The sequence below is a fragment of the Ambystoma mexicanum genome, chromosome 10, assembly GCF_040938575.1.
Source record: "Ambystoma mexicanum isolate Mex_15411 chromosome 10, UKY_AmexF1_1, whole genome shotgun sequence".
Classification (NCBI taxonomy): domain Eukaryota; kingdom Metazoa; phylum Chordata; class Amphibia; order Caudata; family Ambystomatidae; genus Ambystoma; species Ambystoma mexicanum.
Window position 1 is genome coordinate 1,534,900,536 of NC_090932.1, and position 17,048 is coordinate 1,534,917,583.

General features: G+C 51.8%; 1 protein-coding gene across 6 annotated transcripts in view; it reads right to left on the reverse strand.

Moving 5' to 3' along the window:
• Nucleotides 1–17,048, reverse strand: part of PXN (paxillin) — a 321,226-nt gene that overhangs the window by 160,816 nt on the left and 143,362 nt on the right. Inside the window, exon 1 of one of the 6 annotated variants that reach the window (XM_069619741.1) lies at nt 16,844–16,858. The exons of the other annotated variants lie outside the window; for them this stretch is intronic. The gene's annotated coding sequence lies outside the window, so the exon portion shown is untranslated. Of the gene's footprint in view, nt 1–16,843; nt 16,859–17,048 lie in introns of those variants that run through there. 6 annotated transcript variants of the gene reach the window in all.

A 17,048-nucleotide genomic window follows, 5' to 3' on the forward strand; every position in this document is an offset into this window, starting at 1 on the left:
GGGCCTTTGGGGAAAACATCGAGATCCCACCCGCCATGTCCCCAATTAAGTATCTTCTAGGAGACATTGGCAGGATCACAGTCGTCAAACATAGGTTCTTTTTAAACGTGGCCTGTTAGCTTGCTAAAACATGTATTCTCAAACACTGGAAGTCGAAAACTGCCAAACTGCCCAGACAGGTTATGATAGGTTAATCATAACGCGCGTAATGCCCAGAGGTTTCTGAGAGTGGATGAAAGATCTAGTCTTCACCAATGAAAGGGAAGAGTTGTACATCGCATCATTCACTCATACCAGTAGCCCCAAGGACATTTGGAACCCTCTGTGGATATACCTATGGAAATCTATGGAGGTAGATGGAGGGAACAGCCCGGACTCTTATGGGTGGGAACAGCCCAAGAACCTGTAAACACATTGAGGAGCCGATACTATATGTATTCATAAAACTGTCAACTATAATGTACTACAACACTACAATTGTATGTCATGTAAATGGTGTTACGATGTCTACCATGTTTCAAAATAATGTAGAACAAAAAGAAAGCCACTACTAGCACCCGAGACCGCACAACAATGGAAAAGCATGCACTACTTACCAGCAGGCAAATTAGACAAGCTTGCAAAGCCAGTTCCTCTCCCTGCACCTGCAAGTCACCACATACAAGCAATCGACACCGAAGGCACCGGTCATCCAGGCGACGGAGTGTCAGATACCAGAACTGCTGCAGTGAATGCACCGCTGCGGTAGGGTCCAGTGCCGAAAGCCACACGAATGGCAACTTTGCTCTATCCCCAACACCTCCGACATTGACGCTATTGCATATGACGTACACCCGGTTGACACGACAATGAATTTGGAGACGTTGTTACAACTGGAACTGCATTTAGATAGATGCTGCACGATGGGAAGAAGACGCCGGAGCAGCGCATCAAGACACAGCTCTAGGCCTTGGTTACACCAACCGTAAGGAGCCAACTGCAGCAACGAACACGCGTCTCCTTTCCAACTTGGGGTCCACCAAGACTACATGTTCCCCCCCTACTTATGCCTGGGAATCTAAGATCCATTTCTGCGACCCAATGTATGCGTGAAGTAGGCGCAAGGACAAGTCTATAAACTGGTCATGCCAACAGAATGTCCTTCCACTGACCTGGACACCATGAGCCAGTTTCGATGCCAATGCACTTTAGTGTGGCACTGATATAGCATACATACGGTTGGCGGATATCCTCAAATACATACAGAATTGCAGCTGTGACAAGCGAGATGAAGTCATATCTACCCCCCACAAACGATGAAACGATATGATTAGAGCAGTAACAAGGCCTCTGCTTTGAGTGCCGGAACACAATCCACTTCCTGGGATTAGAGTAAAAAAGCCATCAAATCTAACCATTGCAAGTGCCAAACAAATGCATAACTTTTCACCGAACTGTATACATGACTGCCCAAGTACTGGGCAGCCTCTCAGCTCTGGCCCATTTGTCAGGGCCAATCCTGGGCATGGGCAGTCTGTGGTGGCCCGGCGTCCCCGAGGCAATGGAGGCCCCCCCACATACAGCAGCTGCCCCTGCATGGCTACTCTTTCTGGGCTTTAGCGTGGAGGGGTTCTTTTCCGTTGCCCAGACTACTCATTGCAAGGCCCTCGAGGAGCTAGATTTAAATGCACTTTTGGAGAAAAATAGAATGCAACAAGTTCCTTATGGGGGCCGGGGAGTCAATTTCTCTCTAGTCTAAAGTGTGAAAAGAGCAGCAATGTAATGCTTGCTGGTGAAAGCCCCACTGTGATGAATCCGATCGAGTCGTCACCATTATCCCACCGGAAACCGCCCCCCATCCCCCATGTGGCCAGGGGACGGCAGCCGCCACCTGATCCTGACCCTGGGGGAGGTTATTTGAGGGAGGAGACAGCCACTGGGGCAGAGGTCATGGCTCCAACGGGTGAGACATGTTATTCCCCATTTTCCCTTCAAAACAACCTCCCCATGTTTGAAACCCATGCGACCCATTGTCATTCACTTGCTCCTTTCCCCATGAAAAACAGGGAAAACCCCCTCATATTATCTATAAACCAACTTTGCCAACCTGATGTAATCGCCTTTGACAATTACACTTCATCAAAACCTTTTTATGCTTATTCAAAGTCTATAAATCAAATGTCACTAATGGACTACATTTCCCAGAATTCCCAAAATACAAGTAGAGAGAATGGTGCAAAAGAGATCACAAGCTCGACGAGCGTTCTAGTGTTTCCCTGCACACACCTGTGCCCGGGAAAGTTAAGCAGCTCAAACAGAGACACAGACAGCTGCTCTGATGACTGGCGGATGAGAGCTGAACCTTGCTGTGAGGAGCGGGGAACCAAAAACCGGGACCGGTGTGGGGAAGCCGAGCCGCTTGCAGACGGAGAAAGAAGCTGCTGAGAGAAGAACCACGGAGGAGAACCAAGAGCCGGCGAGGGACTCCTGGGCGTTCGCAGACAGAGAAAAGCAGTACAGCGCTTTCTGAAGCCAAGAGGAAAGCAGGTCGGAATCTTTCATTTGCAGACAGCAAGAGAGAATCAATGCGAACGAAGACTGGCAAGTCCACCCAGAAGCAGAGGAAACACTGGGGTGTATCGGGGAGCATGTCGAGTGCAAATTCATGAAAAGCAATATACAGAGACAAAGTATGGACATATTACAAAAGGTGGAATTTAAAGTGCAAATTACCCCTCTCCTAATGTGTGGATGTGCAAACTGCAACCCTTTAAAGAACAGTGAAAGGATAACCTATCACAGGGATACCTTACATATAAGGACTTGTGGGTGCGGGCAAAGGCTCCAAGTGTGTGTGTGTGAGAGAGTGAGGGAGTGAGAGAATGAGAACAAGTTACTTACCTGTAACTGGTCTTCTGCAGGGGTCTTGCGTGGATTCACATGCTCATGAATATTCCCTGTCGTCAGGCTGGGAATCCTCAGTAAAGAAAAAAATCAGTATCAGTTTCGTTTCGTTTCTGATCTGTCTCTCTTAATAGTAACCAATCACTGGTCTCTGGTCATACTGCCCCCAGCCAATGACTGCCCTCTCCCTAAGCCCCGCCCCTGGCAGCCATCCTCAGATTTGGTAGCACGTAAAGTGGCAGTAGGACCAAGTGAAGAGCCGCAGAGGGGTAGGAGGGAGGGTTCGCATGTGAATCCATGCCAGACCCATGTTGGAGAACAACAGTTACAGGTAAGTAACTTGTTCCTTCTCAAGCATGGGGTCTGGCATGGATTCACATGCTCATGAATAAAGAATACATAGCAGTACACACATGCACAACCACGGGAGGTGGCAAAGGCTCAATATTATGCATCACATAAACTCTACATTAAGCAACTCTTACCTCCTCACCAGGCCCACCTTCAGGTGAACCGGTTTCACAGCAATGCTTGGCCAACTCTGGACTCCTCCCTGGAATCCCGGTCGATGCAGTAGAATCTCGTGAAGGTGTGCGTCAACCTCCACGTAGCAGCCCTGCAGATGTCCAGCAGGGGCACACCAGACAAGAACGCCGTGGTAGCAGCAATCGCTCTGGTCGAATGGGCTCTCGGATGGCCGGGCAACGGTCGGTTTGCCAACCGGTGACGATGCATGATGCAGCCGGAGAGCCATCTGGAAATGGAAGCCTTCGAGAGGGCCTTCCCTTGGTTCACAGGTCCAAGGTTCACAGGTCCAAAGTTCACAAACAGCTGTGACGTCTTCCGAAAACTCTTTGTGCGGTCCACGTAGAACTTCAGCGCTCTAGCTACATCCAGCGAGTGCAAAGTCCTCTCGGCCAGCGATGAAGGCGACGGGAAGAAAACTGGTAACACCAAGGGCTCATTGAGATGGAAGTCGAACGGCACCTTGGGCATAAAGGAGGGGTGCGTCCTCAGCACCACCCTCGTCTCGTGAAAAGTCAAGTATGGAGGCTTGCAGGATAGGGCCTGGATCTCTCCCACTCATCGTGCGGAGGTGATGGCCACAAGAAATGCTGTCTTCCACGACAGGAACTTCAATGGTGCCGAATGCAGAGGCTCGAATGGCGGCCCCATGAGCCTGGTCAGCACCACGTTGAGCTCCCACGCTGGGGCCGGAGCCTTCACCGGCAGGAACAAATGGAACAGTCCTTTCATAAATTCCTTCACCAGGCGATGAGACCACAGGGATGGCCGTCCTGTAGTTCTGGTGTATCGGGAAATCGCTGCCAGGTGTATCTTGATGGAAGCATGTGCTAGTCCCGCTTTAGCCAGCGACAGTAGGTACGGTAGCACCCGAGGGGCCGTAATCCATAGAGGGTTAATTTTCTGTGCACGCCACCAGACAGAGAACCTCTTCCACTTGTGTCCCTAGCACTTGAGAGTTGAGGACGCCCTGGCCTTTGCAAGAACCTCCTTGCAGTCCGCCGGGATATCGTACCCTCCATACTCTAGTGCTGCAGGAGCCAGGCCTGCAAGTTCAGCGACTCTGGGTCGCGATTAAGGATGGCGCCTCCCTCTCTGGAGAGAAGATCTGCGTCCGTCGACAGTTTGACTGGTGGGGACGCGGACAAGTCCAGATGGTCCAGGAACCAGATCTGTCTCGGCCACGCCGGTGCGACGAGGATCATCCTGCACCGGGACCTCTTGAGTTGGTTGACGAGTCGGAGCAGCAACGGCAACGGAGGGAACGCATACAGGAACAGGCCGTCCAAGGGGAATAAGAAAGCATCGCCCATGCTCCTCGGCTGGGAAAACCTGCTGGCGAACCTCTGGCACTTGGAGTTCGTCGCCGTCGCAAACAGGTCGATCTGGGGTTTGCCCCATCGCTGGAAGAGTAGATCCACTTGATCCTGGTGTAGTTCCCACTTGTGGCAGGAGTGCAGCTCCCTGCTGAGTGAGTCGGCGATGGTGTTTTTTATCCCTGCTAGATGAAAGGGCACCAGAAACATCCCCTGTGCAACGGCCCAATGTCACAGATCCTGGGCTTCCTTGGATAGGGCTGGGGATCTGGTTCCTTCCTGCTTCCGGATGTAGAACATCGTGGTGGTGTTGTCGGTGAAGATCCTCACCACCTTGTCCTTGAGGGACAGGAGGAACGACCTGCGGGCCCAGAACACTGCTCGCAGCTCCAGTATGTTGATGTGGAGCTGCCTCTCCTCCTGGAGCCAAAGGCCTCTCGCGTGAAGATCTCCGGTGTGCGCTCCCCACCCCTCCAGGGAGGCATCTGTCGTCACCGTCATCTGGTGTGCTGGGGTCTGAAGGTCGGTGCCTGCCGCGAGATGCGGGCAGGTGCCCCACCACCGGATTGCTTGGCAGAAAACCTCATTGAGTGAGATCCTGTCCTCGAAGCTGCCTGCCACTTGCATCCAACGGGCGTCGAGGAACTCCTGTAGAGGACGCATCCGAAGCCTGCACAGGCGCACCAGATAGATGCACGAGGACATCATTCCGAGAAGGGACTTGATGGACCTCACCCTGGCCACGTCCGTGGCCAGCAGACACTGCACCTTGCCCAGGGTGGCCTTCGTCCTTTCCTCCGACGGCGTGGCCAATCGCGCTACTGCGTCGAGCTTGGCTCCCAGAAACAGTGCGACTTGCGACGGGACCAGGTGGGATTTGGGGAAGTTGATGGAGAATCCCAGGTCCGTGAGCAGCCGGACGGTCTTCGCTGTGTGTTCGACGGCGAGTTCCCTTGTCCTTGCTCGGATGAGCCAATCGTCCAGGTAGGGGTAGACTACTTCAATCCGAATGGGAGGGTCTTGAACTGGTAGTGCCGTCCTTGGACTACGAACCTGAGAAACTTTCAGTGTCCTTTTACAATGGGGATGTGAAAGTACGCATCCTCCAAATCCAACAACGACAGGAAGTCGCCTTCCTCCAGCTGGCCCAGCACGTGCTGGAGGGTGACCATCCAGAACTTCTGTCCCTTGATGTATTTGTTTAGTCGACGCAGGTCCAGGATGGGACGCCATCCTCCTGTCTTCTTTCTGATGAGGAAGTATCTTGAGTATACTCCGGAGCCCCGGAGCCTCCTTGGGACGAGCTCGATGGCTCCTTTCTTGAGCATCGCCCTTACCTCTAACAGCAGTTGAGGGATGTGGTTTTCCTTCCTGGCCACGGGAGGAATGCGGGGGCACTTTAGAAATTCGAGAGTGTGCCCGTGGGCCTGGGCATCCAGCACCCAACGGTCGGTGGAGATGGACTCCCACGCGCTGACGAACTTCGTCAGCCGGCCTCCCACCGGGGTGCTCCGGTGGGGGCCCGACGCAATGCCCGGTTCAAACTTGCTTGGCAGCGGCCTTGCCGCCTTGGCCTCCCTGGCGACGATGGTGAGATCCACCTGACTTGCCTCGTCCCCTGTAGGCTTCCTGCGACAAGGAGCGGGCCGCCTGACTGTATGTCGAGGAGCCACCGCCGAATCCTTTCGAGGCACCTTGCTTGCGTCTGGAGTTCTGAAAGGGCGGCTGTCGCTGCTGCAGAACTCCCAAGGCCCGAGCTGTCTCTGTGTCGGTCTTGATGGCCTGCAGTGACTCATCCACTGTCTTCCCAAACAGACTGTTCCCATCGAAGGGCATGTCCAAAACCTTGGCTTGCACGTCTTGGTGGCAATACGTCGCCTTGAGCCACCCCCGCCGTCGAAGGCAAACGCTGTTGCCCAACTGGTGGAAACCGGTGTCGGCAATGTCCGTGACTACCGTTATGGCGTGGTCCGATGCCACCTCACCCTCCTGTAGGATCGCCAGGGCCTCTGCCCTTTTGTCGTCCGGTAGGAAGTCCAACGGGGGGGGGGGCGATCTTGTACCACAACTCCCTGTCGTAGCGGGCCACAATAGCTAGGGCGTTGGCCGCCTTAATCGTCGTCGCTGCTGACGAGATGACTCGTCGTCCCATGGCATCCAGTTTCTTTCCCTCGCCGTCTGGTGGGGAAGTAGAAGTTGAGGCCAATGCCCCCCCTGCTTTCTTCTTGGCTGTCGCCGAGACGACCGAATCCGGGGTCGGTTGTGCCCTAAGGCACTAGGGGGCGGCCTCGGGGACCCGTACTACTTCTTGTACCGGTCCCTCTTGGCAGGTGTAGTGGACGGGTTCTTCAGAAGAACAAGTCCCTCGTCCCAGATGTCCTCCAGCAACGGCACCGCATGGACTGTCTTCCTTTTGGCCTTGCGCCGTTGGTAGAGGAATCCTTCCTTCTTTTGTTCCTCGGGGCAGAGCTGAAAAAGCTCAGATGCCCTGGCAATCATGGCGTGGAAGGAGCCAATTTCGTCGGGCGGGGAAGCCCGAGGAGGTGGTGGGAGGTCCATCCAGTCGTCACCACCGTCCCCGTCGTGACCATATCTGTTCCTGTGTCATCCCCAGGGATAGGGGAAGGAGAAGGAGACAACGGCTGAGAAGGCCATGAGGGCTGGAAGGGCGGGGGTGGATGAACTCTCCTCTTGTTTGGAGGGCTTCCCGACGGGCCCGGTTCCGCTGGGTCGTCCATTGTGGTAGGGGCAATCCTCATCACCGTGCATAACGTTTGGATTGCCATCAAAATGGCCAACGAGTTGTCTTGTGGCTCGGGTTGCGACGGGCGCGATGGTTGCTCCTTCGCCACAGGAGCCTCGTCGGCACCACCATCACTTTCTTCGTCCCCCTCCTCGGGATTTCTCCCGTGGGACGGGGCCTCCCCAAACTTCCTGTTGAGGCCCTCCTCGACTTCGACCAACAACTCCTCGGAGGCTGTGTCTGTGTCCACTGGCCCCCACCCCCTCTTTTTCCACCGGGTTCTTCTCGATGGGCTGAAAAGATGATTCCCTCCGCGGTGGCAGGGAAACTCTGGGCCCCGAGGTCACCGCCGCAGGCTTCACCAGGGCCGTCGCGACTACCTCTGTAGAGGCCTTAGCCGGGTGAATCAAGGCCTTCACCACCTTGGGTGCGCGTGTGGCCTTCACCTTGGGGGGAGGGTCACCGCCTCGCTCCCCCCTCGGCTAGTTCCTTCGAGATCGGCCGGGGCCTCTCCAGAAGCTTAACCGGGTTCTCTGACTTTCTCTTCCCTGAGCCAGAGCGTTGGCTCGTGGTTGATGGCGCCAGTGAAGGTGTGCCCTGCCTGGCAGCCGAGGAGCCCGACCGTTCGGCGCTCCCGGTGCCCGCGGACTCGTGGTGCTTTGCCTGCTGTTGGGCCCCTGTCGCCAGAGCACACTCACAGGATTTAGAAGACCGCTCGGATTTCTTCTCACCTGCAGGGCTCCTTCCTTCCAGCCAGCTGTAATCTGTTGATCGGAAGTAGAAACGGTGGAGCTTGAGGTTCGATTGACCGAAAAAAATGAGATAAATCTCTTGAAAAAAAACGCAAAATGCAGTAAAAGCTCGAGAGCTATAGCACGAGGACTCCCAACACTTGAACGTGTGGTGAAATCTGAGGATGGCTGCCAGGGGCGGGGCTTAGGGAGAGGGCAGTCATTGGCTGGGGGGCAGTATGACCCAGAGACCATTGATTGGTTACTACTAAGAAAGACAGATCAGAAACGAAACTGATACTGATTTTTTCTTTACCGAGGATTCCCAGCCTGACGATAGGGAATATTCATGAGCATATGAATCCATACCAGACCCCATGCTGGAGAAAGAGTATCTCTCAAAAGTCCTGGCAGGAGAGTATGCCATGCAATTGGAAGTTATTGGGTCAAACAAGACAGAAGAAAGCAATATTGAAAAATCAAACCGTTTTTGCCTAAAGGTGGTGGTTGGCCTAATGAGGCCTACATTCCAAGCTTGCCCACAGTACAAGCCGCTGCCACCCTTCTTTGTAAGGCCATATGAAACGGCAACACCGGGTCAGTAGGTGGACCTTGGTCCAGGATGTCCGTCAGATCATCCTGCAGAAAATCCACAGGTGGAGCAGACCACCCCAAGTACTCAGTCACCCTCGACATGAGACACCTGTACGAGGACTCAGCATGTGTACCAGGCTCAGGACTGCCAAACTCAACCTCAGAACTGGCATCATTTAAGGACTGAAGCAGGTCTTCCATTTGGCTGTGACCAGAAAACAGGTCATCAAGAACCTCAGGAGGCACCACCCCCTCCTCATCCGACCCCTCTTCCACCTCTGAAATGTAGTCCAAAGGCTGGAATAAATCAAGCCTGGGGGGATGACCAGAGAAAGTCTCAAAAACAGGCCTCAATGACTTACTGAGGGCCTTCCTCGGCGTTTCCACAGCCCTCCGGGGCACCTCTGGTAAATTTTCCTCAAAAGGCGTTGAGGGTGCCGATGGAATTGACGTCGACCGAGGTGCCGACGACTTCGACAACGGCTTCGAGGCTGGAGCCCCGAGCGTGGTCTTCGACGGCCTCGGCGCCGATTACTTCCTCAGAGCCGGAGCCTCGAGAGAGTCTCTCGAAGGACATCGTGCCGATGGTGTCAATGCCTTCTTAGAAGGCCTCACAGGCTCCGGCGGTCTCAACATGTTGTCGAGGACCGGGACCTGGCACGGCTATGGCGATCCACCTTGTCCGATCGGGACCTCGACGGTTCCCGATGATCGCGCCAACCGCCCGAGCCCAAAAGGTGTGTAAATGGTGGCTCTAGCTCGTTCCTTGCCGGTTTCTCTCAAAGGCGCGGACAGAACAGTGCCCTGCGATTCGAAAATCTCCATCTCCTTGCGAAATGCGTCCCATTCCACCGGTGATGAATGCTTGGTGGGACAAGATACCCGCCGTCTGGTGGAGTCCTCTGACGAGGACGGGGAAAGCGACCGGTGACGGCGCTTCTGAGAATGCCTAGAAGAGGCAGAGGAATGGCAGGAACCACTCCGAGACCCCCTGGATTTACGCCGAGGCAGAGAGTCGCCCCTCGAGTCGTCAGTCTAAAGTCCAGCAGATTTCTGCTTACAGGTTTTAGAAACCCTACCTACCGTTAACAACTTCTTCCGCTCCCGCAAGGCCTTCGAAGTCTGGGACTGGCAGTCATCGCAGTCGTCGGTGGCGTGGCTTTCGCCGAGGCACCAGAGGCAGACGTTGTGCGGGTCCGTGATGGACATTTTGGAACCACAGTCCCGACACTTTTTGAAGCCCGACTTCGGGGTAGAAGAAGACGAAGACATGATCTCAAACTTTCACAACGAAGTAGAAGAATCGAGCGCACCAAGATTCCGAATTGAACACGTTCGCAGAAAAAACTGAACTGAGGCTATGGGTGCTGTGCATCCTATATATGACATCCGGTGACGTCGACCATCGACGGAGGCACTTGAAGGACAGCGTATTGACGCAATCGATGCAGAACGCCTACGCCAAAAAGTTTTCCTAAGCAGCACAGCTGTGGTAATTACTGTCAAAGATGTGGACTACGTCAGAGGACACAATCCCTTCGAAATGCTATTTCCTCCTCACTATCGTCACCCTCATCATGTCAAGAATCGACTATGCAAACAGCCTCTACCTCGGAATACCAGAATACCTCTTGAAGAAACTACAATGGATTCAAAATGCAGCAGCCACACTACGCCTCAAACTATCCAGAAGAGACCACATCACTCCTGCCCTAAAAACAATACACTGGCTCCCAGTAAAACATTGCATCACCTTCAAAACCATTTGCATAACGCACAGGGCAATCAGTGGACAAGGAGCAGAATTCCTACAGAAGAAAATATTCTACAAACCAACGAGACCCCTCTGATCAAGCAACGAAATCCGCCTGGAACTAAAAACATACCTTAAGAAAAAGCTTGGTGGCACCTCCTTCTACCACTTAGCCGCAAAAACCTGGCACATCCCAAAAGAAATAAGAAACACCGAAGATAACCACAAATTCAGGAAATTACTAAAAACCTGGCTCTTCAACACCACAGACTCAAACTGAAAATCAAAACAATAGGAAAAAGGATGACTAAACTGGAAAGGACACTGACAAGCTCCCAGAACCGCCTTCCGGTTGTCTCTCCGGCAACCAAGCCCACTCGGCATGCTTGCCTCAGTTATCTCTCATTAGTATGTACTGCCACCAGCCGGAGAAAAAAAGGAATGCAGATCGATGGAGCCTTTGGTATTTTAATTAGGCTGCTCATGGCTCAAGGAAGGTGTACTACTGGTGGAATACTTTGATGTACCCAGGGCCGTCACATTCCATGTGAATATGACAGGGGAAGACGGCGCCTGCAGGCTGTGTCTTCCCAGAGTACAGGTGACTGTGTTCGGTGCGGGAAGCAGGTGAAATGGGTGCCGGATGGCCACACTCATTTCCCAGAGGTTGGTCTCCTATCATTTATTTTAATATATCAAAAAATCAAAAAAGCCCAGGCGAGCGCACTCTCCCTGTGCGGATAGTGGAGTTCCTCACAGGAGCTGTCCCCCTATGCTGGCAATCTCAGCATAATGCAAATACTTCTTTAATTCAGTATATTAATTGTTCACTTTGACGTGCGCATGTTAGAGGCTTCCTTTGCTGGCAACGTCAGGCCGACCACTCCATCACGGCGCTAGTTCCCATCACCTGGTTGCCAAAGGAAGTTTAATAACTGTTTTAAGTGGCGATTGTGTTTCAGCTCCCCCGCTAGCTGCATTTCTTTGTTCTGCCTGGAGTGGCCAATAAACTAGTCTTGTAATAATACGCAGTTACTTACTCCCTGCCTGCGTGTTTTGGCACCGCGAAGCTGCAAGTTGGGGCTGATCAGCATATATTCCCACAGGAAGCATCAGCCTTCACAAACTAAAGGCTCTGTCACTTTAAACGTGCACTTGCTGGCCAAAGGCAGACCTCTTAACCCATCACAGGCCAGCAAGGGGCGAAGGGGGCAAACATTTTGAAATGGAGCCCCACGCATCCTTGTGCCCCCACAAGGATGTGTCCATTAGTTTTAGGACCAGGGCCGGTCTTTGCATCAGGCAGCCCAGGCGGCTGCCTGACGTCAGTCAGCCTCTAGGGGGCGCTGTACCAGCAGTCTACAGTGCTAGAATACACGTGTAACACGTTAGTTTCCTAACATTATAAAAATGAATGTGCCTGTTTATTTTTATAATGTTAGGAAACTAATGTGTTACAAGTGTATTCTACCACTGTCACTGCTGCAGGCTGTGGCCTCGGCCAGGGCAGTTTCTAGTCCATGTAGTGCCCAGGGCGAAACAATAGGAATGTGCCGCCACCTCCCCGCACCCAAACCCATGCGCCACTCCCTCTGCACCCCACGCTCCACTCCTGCCGCACCCCGCGCTCCACTCCCACTGCACGCCATTCCCAAACGACACTGTTAAGGAATTCCTAGCCCAAGTCAAACAGACCGTCACACAAGCAATGAATTGCCATTTGCAACGGTGGGCCACTTTTTTACTGGTGCACAAGATAATTTTATGCCCCAGTCCCACTTAGGCTGCAGATAATGAGGACTGGGCACACCAACCAAGAGACCATGAATATGGCACAGGATGCAGTATATACAACCAACAAAGAACACAAGATGCTGAAGGGGGTTTGGAGGCAACCTAAGCCAAAAGGGCAATGACAAGGAGACACCTAAACCCAATAAACAATCACTTTAACATTCTTTGAATGGGAATCAAGTGTATGCTTTGATACAGTAAAGTCTGTCTGTTCACTTGTTATAAGGATACATGGACCCGGATTATTTATTTATTCATGCAAAGTTTGTCAGGTACCTGCATATTTATTTATTTATGCAATGTGTGTTGCATACAGGTATCCGACAAACATTGCATAAATAAATTATCCGTCTCCATGTACCCGACAAACATTGCATAAATAAATAAACCGGTTTGTAGCTTAAAGAATATTTACTCAGCAACACTAGTCAAAACTATTATCTGCATAGTGAAGTAACTCATCACTAGTGCCATGGAAGTGGTTTAAAAAGTGTATTTGATATATAGTTTGGAAAAGAAGTGGCATGAAAGAAATAGCGCTGCTTTAAACTATTATTTTGGCCATTTTCTGGGCTTGCAGGGACGCACCATGGGCCCAAACGGGTCTCCATTTGTACTGTGTCGGGGGCCCACGGTGCGTCCCTGCAAGGCACGCCCACTCCCCAGAGCCCACTGCACCTCCCCTCCCATCTCAATGCCAGCACAAAACCATTAAGTGACTAATGGGCCACCATTAGCAGTTTCCTGCCGGCATTGTGATGGAAGGGGCTGGTCTTAGCTGCAGGGAGACCTAAAGTGTTTTTATTGTTGTGCTTATGCCACCCACCACAAGTGGCACGAAGTGGTCAGAGGGAGCCTCTGACTTCTGTAATGTCACGTAGTACTTTTGTACTACCTGACATTACAGTCGGAAGGGGCAGCGCCAGCACCTGACCTGCGGAACTTTCCCCCACGTCAATGCGCCACCCCACAAACTGGGGAATTCCATCCCCTCCAGAGGCTCCAGGGAACGGGGCAACTGCGTCCCCAATGGCTATTGCGCCACGGGCAGTTGGCCGCCTCCTCCAGGCCAAGAAACGGGCCTGGCCTCGGCCCACAGGCAGGGCAGGGCAATTGGCAAATAAATTAGCAACATTTGTTGCTTTATTACCTTCCCCCAGCCCCAGGTGGCACTGGCGCTGCTGGCGCCAGCCAGGCCCATGGGCGCACGTGCAGTGTGCCCTCCTCCAGACTATGGGCGCGCACTGACACTGAAGTGTGGATCGATTGGGGCTGACTGGTGTTGTCGGCCCCGGTCAGTACAGAAAAGAGGAGCGAGTGGATCACTAAATCCTAAAGTTGTTCCCATCACAAGCACACACTGCCAGGCAGCAGTAGAATTAGCAAATACAAACAGTTGCAGCATCCTGCCCTTGCTGACTGGCCTTGTTTCAGGAAACCCGGCAGTAACGCCATCCTGCCAAGGCAAGCACACTTCTTTCCTCCTGCTCCCGTCCTCGCAGGTAAGGCCTATTGCTGCATAGGCGTTTTATTTTTATTTTTTTTAAATGGTATTGCAGAGATGACTGGGCCATCCAAGAACAGCCTCTGGTGGCCACAAAGCCAGACACTTTTGTCAAGGTTCAAGTAGTCATGAAAAAGGAAGCGAGCACTGGTGGCGAGCTCTCCTCAGATCAAAAGGCCGGTTCCCGGAAGACCTGGGCAGAGTGACACCGTCAGCAGATCTTAGACAGTTGCACATTCCAGCGGGGTTGGATTGGTCAGTCCGTTGGCCGGGCCAAAATCACTTTGAGGGCGAGGGTCTGGGGGCCGGTACCACGCTTGGGCCGGTTTGGGGGTTACTATGCCCCCCTAGTTCCCGCTCCTGAGTATATTGTTAGTCGTTTCCTGGACATGCGCTGCTGACTTTATTTTAGTGCAAGAGTTTCATACATTTCACTGTTCGCTCAGACTTGTCTTATACTCTTCTTTGTCGTCGTGCTTCTTTTGTTTGGAATAGCAATCAGGCTAGTCTAACGAGATAAACAAACACCTACACAAACGCGCCTTGTGAATGATGGTGTGAAGGATGGATGCAGACGCTGGACCAAAAGCTGAGCGAAGTCTGCACAGCAGCTGGCTTGGGAAAGCGACTCAGCAACTACAGTAGAAACCGTCTCCATGGACGGATGGCCCGTCTTACGTATAACGCAAATACCCAGACTTGCAGGATGCATGCTTCACTTTCTTTGTTCCATTGGGGGCGACATGCTGTAGCATCAATTCATGGCCTTTAAAATACCCTGCACAGTACAGCTTCCGATCTCCTTTAACACAAACGCTGGGAAATGGCCATGACTAGCTAACGCCACATTAATCAAAGTCAGGTCGCTAAAGAATGGTTCAAGTGTTGGGGAATCACCTGCTCACACTTTGTCGTGTGACCAACCAGTGCGCAAAAGATGTTTCAGAGCGTGGGGCTCTTGATGCCACCCATTTCTGCATTTGATACACCAGCAGCTAAACACACCCTGGGGAGGCAGCTCCTTCTGCATAGTCCATTTCTCTCCCAAGCTCGGGACAATGCTCTTTACCATACTAGAGAATGTGAAAAAGTGCAGGGCTGCAAGGCTGGGGGTGGAGGGAAAAGCGCACTACGCTTGGGGTACACTGGAGATGCTTCCCCTGATGCCCGCAGTACTCCAAGTTCCTTGAAATGAAATTCGTCTATACACTGCACAATGTGCAAGGGCCGCTGTTATTCAAGCAGCACGCGACTAGTAATTTGCAAAAAGTAAACTTAACGAGTCCCAAGAAAAGGTTGCCTTGCACCCTATAAGAATTTGATTGTTTTTGTTGGGATGGTAGACATAATTTTTCATTGTGATCTTACAGTTTCATGGTGCTGTCGGGAGCTAAAATGAGTGAAACATTTAAGAATTTTGAGAGTTCACGCGCATGAGCGAAACAAACCCCAATACTCGAACTGCCATTTCTCTGCCGCGGTAATGCACTGCAGCGTGTTTCAATGTAAAGTCCACATTGTAATGTGATAATTTTAGAAAGCCACCTCTCCAACATTAACATTGGGAGCTATGTTGAATTGTACATGCATGTTAACCCTCTGCATATGTTTAAAGTAGACTTTACCACTCACATGAAGTAGTGATATATTAAACTTCCAGTGAAGTATTTGATGCAATACACATTGCATAAATGCATGTATTTTAACGCTGAGATAGACGGGCTTGTACAGCCATCGTTGGGTATGTTGCTGGTGCTTGTTCTTGGAGGTTTGAGTAACACTGTTCAAGACCAGTTCATCACCTTTTAAGAGTGGCTAAATGTTTGAGGTCATACGAATGACATTAGTGTAGATCTGAAATTGTCGATTCTCTGATCTGAGTCACAGCAGCAAACTGGTCATTGTTACTAAAAATGAAGAGCAAAAGCAGACTAACATAACCAGGCCTGTTCGGGTTTGACCCTCTTATTGCTGTTTTCTGAGGTTCATGAAATTCAGCAGATGCCTGCATTGACAATTTTGTTAACTCGTAGTCCCCACACCCGCTCCTCAGCCTATAACACATGCATGAGATCACAGGTCGGGGGAGGAGGGGTGCCAACGATGCTTCACGCCTGGGGTGCAATCTGTTGTAAGACCGGCCCTGGTTAGGACTTTTCAAATTCACATTTTAGCACTTGAAAACCAAACATTATTAAGGTGACCAGACATCCCGGTTTTGCCAGGACTGCCGTCGCACTTAAACGGTTATAAACTAATTTAACAAATTAATACTTTGCGAATCTTCTATTGCAGGGTGGACTCGAACCCCCAACCATTCACGCACCATTCACATGCTAAGGATTGTGCCACTGAGACGGTTAAACGAGCAAGGCCGGTAATATCAGAGCATACACTCCTTTCTTCATCTGCTCAGATCCAGTCAAAACAGCCCAATTTAAATACATGAGCTGCTGTATGAACAGTGGGATTGTGGGTAGGCGGGGCTGACTGGAGAAGAGCTATGGGGCGGGGGCTACGAGTGGTTGTACTTTTAGGTTGGCCCTCCTCATTTTCATTTTGAAAATGTGGTCACCCTAAACATTATGCATGTGGGTACAAAGCATAGCTGAGAAGCTACCCGATCAATTGGCAAATCGCAGGCAGGATTGAAATCCCCTAGCTTCACTGTCTTAAATGTGTGATCCAGGGCCACCGATTCGCAAACACAGGGCGGCTCAGGCGCTAAAGGTGTTTGTGCCTACTGCTGGTAGGTTCTTGTACTGTACCTTCCCATGGTGCCCTCGTGTATTAAAGAATTACGCCCTCTGTCACCCTCAGCTGTGTCAAACATGCAAATACGGGGGCTATGCCGTCTTCCGCTGCTCCTAATCCAGCTCTTAATGCGTAAATTGGTGCATCCACGTTTGCCGTCTCTCCCTGCATCGTTCTATGAAATAGCCCCCTACATACTTATGCGAATACATGACCAAATATTGAAATAAACACTTCAGTACAAACATGTCTAAGGTTGTAGGCTGGCGATAGCATTCAGCCCGAGCTCACACTCCGCTTACTCCGTCTTCCTGTTCCAACGCCCTTGCCCTGAAGGCACACCTCACAGCAAACCCCGGAAGGAGCACGCAGCTGTTGCGTTTCCTGCAGCGACACTCCTCCCCTCCGCAGGAAAGAGGGGCATTCCGCAGCAGGGGTGGAAAGTCCAGGA